This window comes from Sphaeramia orbicularis, unplaced genomic scaffold, assembly GCF_902148855.1.
Source record: "Sphaeramia orbicularis unplaced genomic scaffold, fSphaOr1.1, whole genome shotgun sequence".
In the NCBI taxonomy this organism is placed as follows: Eukaryota; Metazoa; Chordata; class Actinopteri; order Kurtiformes; family Apogonidae; genus Sphaeramia; species Sphaeramia orbicularis.
This window is the reverse complement of record NW_021941591.1, coordinates 169,909-175,996: the sequence shown is the minus strand read 5'-3', so window position 1 is coordinate 175,996 and position 6,088 is coordinate 169,909. Positions and strand designations below refer to the sequence as shown.

Sequence of the window (6,088 nt, the reverse complement as noted above, 5' to 3'; positions counted from 1 at the left end):
GGCATAGCCTCACATAGTCCACAGTCATGTCTCCCTGAAAGTCCGCCTCCCTGCCAGTTGATGGTACCCCTGAACATCGGTCCATGGAAGGGAACCGCCATCTTAGACACTGGATCATCATATACCCTGGTCAATGAAAGTGTGTGGACGGGAGTAAAAGGTCAGCAGGATGTGCTAAAACCCTGGATCAGAGGACCTTTATACCTGGCAGATGGAGGAGGACGACAACCGTTAGGATGGAGTGACTTAAAACTCACCGTACAAAACCGAACCGTGACATCACCCTGTATCATCATGCCTGCTGACAGTCTGGCATTTAGTGCTGTGGTTGGGCTTGACTACATATGTTTATCTGGCCTGCAGTTTGATGTCTCTGAGAACTGTTACTGGTTCAAGTGCAACGAAAATAGAAAATACCAGTTCTTACCAAAATCTGCTGTGGCGACAAATGCTGTTCTTCTACCCCAGTTGGCTTTTTACTCTGCAGTTCCTCCAATGAGTCTGGTCTCACCGCCTCCATGTCTTGACCTCCTTCAAGCTGCCGCATGTGACGCCGATCTGGATGATTTTGGAAAAACACAGCTGTTATGTCAACTCAGGGAGAATTCAGATGTCTGCACGGAAAAATTAGGTTGTACTGGAGTTCTGAAACACAAACTCTTTCTTAGCCATCAAGTACCAATTAAACAGAAACCTTACCGGGTATCCCCTGCCAAACTCCAAGTAATAAAAGAACACATACAGGAAATGCTGGCAAACGACATCATAGAGCCGTCCACCTCTCCGTATGCTGCTCCTGTGGTCCTGGTCCCCAAGAAAAATACCCCAAAGTCAAGGTTCTGTGTGGACTACAGAAAGATTAATGCTGCAACACACACCGATGCCTACCCCTTACCAAACATACAGGAAATTTTGGAATCCCTGGCTGGAGCTGCAGTATTCACCACACTGGATCTCAACAGTGGCTACTGGCAGGTCCAAATGGATAAAGACAGTCGCGAAAAAACTGCTTTCGTCTGTCCCATTGGCCTCTATCAGTTTAAAGTAATGCCATTCGGACTGAAAAATGCCCCAGCAACTTTTCAAAGGCTGATGGAGCTTGTGCTTGGAGACCTGCGCAGGAAAATATGTTTGGTATACTTAGATGACATCATAATCTACTCTCCTACACCTGAACAGCACCATTTCCACATCCAAGCAGTACTAGACCAATTACGCAAGGCTCACCTCACTGTTAACATGAAGAAGAGTCAGTTCTTCAGAACTTCACTTAAGTTCCTGGGACACATTGTTTCCTTTGCTGGGGTGGAAGTAGATCCTGCGAAAACAAAGGCCGTTCAAGACTTTCCTGTCCCCAAGAACATCAAAGAGGTTCAAAGATTTCTGGGAATGGCTGGTTGGTACCATCGCTTTGTGCCCCGATTCTCTCAGTTAACAGAACCGCTTAATGCTTTGAAACGGAAGGGAACCAAATTTCTGTGGACATCATCTTGTCAAACCGCTTTTGATGCCCTGAAACAACATCTGGTTTCTCCACCTGTGCTAGGTCAACCTGACTTTAGCCTACCTTTCATTGTGTACACAGATGCCAGTGATGTTGGCTTGGGGGCTGTGTTGACCCAACAAACTGGATTGGGTACAGAACAGGTTCTTGCCTTTGCCAGCCGGACTCTGAATCAGGCAGAGCGAAACTACTCTACCACCGAACAGGAGTGCCTCGCTGTGGTCTGGGCCCTGGAGAAGTGGAGGTATTACCTGGAAGGCAGACCTTTTACTGTAGTGACTGATCATTCTTCTCTTGTGTGGGTTTTTAAAACGCAAAAGCCTAGCACCCGCCTTATCCGGTGGGCACTGCGTCTCCAAGAGTTCACCTTTACAGTGGAATACCGTAAAGGCAAGTACAATACAGTACCGGATGCTTTATCACGAGCCCCTGTGAATGATCCATGTCCTTTCCAACCTGCCACCTGTGCTGCTGTCCTAAGGTCCAAGCGAGACACTTGCAAAACCCTACACATCACAGACGCAGATATCTGGAAAGCACAGCAGCAGGACTCTATAATACAGGATCTGTATGAAAAAATAATAGAAACAGGAGAGGTCACAGAAACCCCAACCACAAAGTTCACCATTTTAGAAGATAAAGTGTACAGAGTGGTACAGGTGCCCCACAAAACCCTCTACCAAATATACATACCATCCACCCTCCGACAACAACTTCTCCACCATTATCATGATGACCCTCTAGCTGGCCATCTTGGAAGATATAAAACCTATAAACGGCTACAGGCCCTGGTGTACTGGCCAAAAATGAGTTTGGATGTGAGAAATTATGTTCGCTGTTGTCAGGTCTGCCAGCTTCATAAACCTGAGACCCGAAAACCTCCAGGTAAACTCCAACAAACTATAATACATGCACCCTGGGAAATGCTTGGCGTAGATCTAATGGGCCCTTTTCCTCGAAGTTCAAATGGCAACATATACCTGATTGTTTTTGTAGATTACTACACCAGATGGGTTGAAATGTTTCCCCTTAGGACAGCCACTGCAGAGACAGTATCCCAGGTTCTCAGGAAGGAGATCCTGACACGCTGGGGTGTCCCCACGTTTATCCTCTCCGACCAGGGCCCACAGTTCATGTCTTCTGTCTTTGAGGAGACCTGTGAGCGATGGAACCTCAAACGAAAGAGGACCTCGCCTTATCATCCTCAGACCAATTTAACTGAAAGAATAAATCGCAACATCAAAGCCATGATTGCGTCTTATGTGGAGGGAAAGCACAAAAACTGGGATAAATACCTACCTGAATTTCGCTTTGCACTAAACTCAGCCGTGCATGAGTCCACGGGAGTCACCCCCGCTGAACTTAACCTCAGCCGCCCATTGAAAGGGCCTCTGGACATAGAACTGAGCCCCCAGCTGTGTGATCCAGATTCCCCAGCATATGCAACGGCAAATCAAATATCACAGTTTCAGAAACTTGTGATGGGGAACCTGAAAAAAGCAAGAAAAAGGCAGAAACAAAATTACGATAAAGGGAGACGAGACGGAAATTTCATAGACAATGATCGTGTCTGGTTACGTACTCACCCTTTTTCCAGAGCTGAACAGTCATTTTCAGCTAAACTAGCTCCACGGTGGAAAGGTCCTTATCGGGTGACCAGGAGAGTTGGACCTCTTAACTTTGAGGTTGTCTTGGAGGACACAGGAGAGGACCTCCGTGTGGTAAATATGGCCCAGCTTAAGCCCTGCTATCCCACTGCGGCGGAACTGGACCAGATACAAAGAAATAGGATCCTCGAACTCTTTCAGGAAGAGAGTGATGAAGAGGACTTCCCTGGGTTCTTTACCCCAAATACAAAATGGCAGGGTGTGAAAGGAGGACTGTGAGCACCTTACAGCCCTCCGTACTATCACCCCCGTACGTCAGGCTTCTCTCAGGGGGGAGGGAGTGTGACAACCTGGAAGTTGCCCCAAACACACACACACCCTGTAACATGCATGTTGGCATCCAGATCCACGCCGGAAATTGTCACCACAGCATCGACACCTGATTCGCCCGAAGTTGGCGGCAGTTTTTAAATACCCCCCCCATATCCGCATTCGGAGAGTGCGGCGGTGCGTTCGAGTCGGCATGACACGGAAGCGTCCGAGCAACAGCTCGTTAGTAGAGACAAAAAAGTACGGCAGTTAATCCCGTTTACAACTTTGTTCATCTCCGTCCGTTTTCTCCCTCTGGTGCATCACATCCATCCATCTCACTGCAGCAAGACAGTCTCCCTCACATACCAGCAAACCAGCAGAAATAACCGGAATGGATTACAAACTGACTGGACTGGACTGACTGACGGACTGACTGACTGCGACCATTGGAGTGTTGTGAGTAAGTTTTTTTTCTGCTTTCTCGTTTTTTTTAAAAAAAGGCCTTGAACTGAACTGTGCGCTTGTTTTTTTTTTTTTCAAACGAACTGAAATGAACTGAATGAATATTTTTTTTTTCCCCTTTTTGATAAACTGAAAACCCGGAATGGAATTTTTTGTTTAAATGGACTGAACTGTTTTTTTTGTTACTTTCTTCTTTCAAAAGACTGTTTAAATTGTGGAAGATTTAAGTTCGAATTTTTGCTTGGTTGGTGGATTTTGTTGAGTTTGGACTTTGGGTTTTCTGTGGGGTGGGTTTTCAACTGTGGGTTTGAATTTGTGTGAATTTTGTTTATAATCATTGTTTAATACATGATTTTGAATTTTACATGGTTTGAATGTGTGTTCTTTTCTTTGTCATTTAATGTGTGGGGTGTGAGTTTAGTTAAAACTCGCATCCTTTGTGTAGTTTGAGACTCAAGCTAAAGACTGACTTACACTGACTAACCGAACATCTTATATGTCAGGAGAGAGACCTGGCTGGCACCCCTGAAAAATCAATATAATAAAATAATATAAAATAAATAAATTAAAACATCAAACTCAAACTGTCACAACGCGGTCGCCTTTCGTCACTGTCGCCACTCTCACACATATTCACATTCACGGCACTGAGACCTTTCCGACGATGTACATGACATGTGCACAAATCGCATATTTACACCTGCTCAGAATGAATGGGAGTCAATGGGACACGCCCACTCGGGGTCAGTCACGTGTGTGTAAGTGCACGACACGTGACATCTGACCCCACAGACATGTGGGGGACCTCGAGAGCTTTCAAATAAGGCCAAATATGTGGTTGCCATAGAAACGGCTATATTATTCTTGCTCAGATTATTATTAGGCCCGAGCCGAGTAAAGCCGGTGCAGGGCCTATTGAGTCTGCAGTGGGCGCATGGGGACGAAATCGCCAGTGACGCGGTCGCCTTTCGCCACTGTCGCCACTCTCACACACATTCACATTCACGGCACTGAGACCTTTCGGACGATGTACATGACATGTTCACAAGTCGCATATTTACACCTGCTCACAATGAATGGGAGTCAATGGGACACGCCCACTCGGGGTCAGTCACATGGGTGTAAGTGCACGACACGTGAAATCTGACCCCACAGACATGTGGGGGACCTCGAGAACTTTTAAAAAAGGGCAAATACGTGGTTGCCATAGAAACGGCTATATTGTTCTTGCTCAGATTATTATTATTTTTATTAGGCCCGAGCCGAGTAAAGCCGGCGCAGGGCCTATTGAGTCTGCAGTGGGCGCATGGGGACGAAATCGCCAGTGACGCGGTCGCCTTTCGCCACTGTCGCCACTCTCACACATATTCACGTTCACGGCACTGAGACCTTTCTGAAGATGTACATGACATGTGTACAAGTCGCATATTTACACCTGCTCACAATGAATGGGAGTCAATGGGACACGCCCACTCGGGGTCAGTCATGTGGGTGTAAGTGCACGACACGTGACATCTGACCCCACAGACATGTAGGGGACCTCGAGAACTTTCACATAAGGCAATATACGTGGTTGCCACGGAAACGGCTATATTGTTCTTGCTCAGATTCTTATTATTTTTCTTTATTAGGCCCGAGCCGAGTAAAGCCGGCGCAGGGCCTATTGAGTCTGCAGTGGGCGCATGGGGACGAAATCGCCAGTGACGCGGTCGCCTTTCGTCACTGTCGCCACTCTCACACATATTCACATTCACGGCACTGAGACCTTTCCGACGATGTATATGACATGTGCACAAATCGCATATTTACACCTGCTCTGAATGAATGGGAGTCAATGGGACACGCCCACTCGGGGTCAGTCACATGGGTGTAAGTGCACGACAGGTGACATCTGACCCCACAGACATGTGGGGGACCTCGAGAACTTACAAAAAAGGGCTAATACGTGGTTGCCATAGAAACGGCTATATTGTTCTTGCTCAGATTATTATTATTATTTTTTTTTGTCTTATTTTTCTTTCTCCTGCGCTTTGAGCTCAATTTTGACCCCCTGAACATTTACGAAAACTCACCAAATTTTGCACAAAATTCAGAAGTGTGAGAAATTGAATTTACATATAGGTTTCGTAGATGTCGGTAAAGAAATGTTGCGGCAGCGTCCCCTTGAAAAGTGGAAATGCATTGCGCCAATGGGAGCGTGTCC

The 6,088-nt window shown here is 46.5% G+C and overlaps 1 long non-coding RNA gene across 1 annotated transcript; it reads right to left on the bottom strand.

The window, feature by feature from the left end:
* Positions 1-890: 890 nt before the first annotated feature.
* Positions 891-2,722, bottom strand: LOC115416333 (uncharacterized). Its single transcript, XR_003934955.1, has 3 exons — positions 2,485-2,722; positions 1,228-2,368; positions 891-1,113 (listed from the first exon to the last, which is right to left on the bottom strand). It is a non-coding gene; the product is annotated as an uncharacterized LOC115416333 (long non-coding RNA).
* Between the last annotated feature and the right edge of the window lie 3,366 nt (positions 2,723-6,088).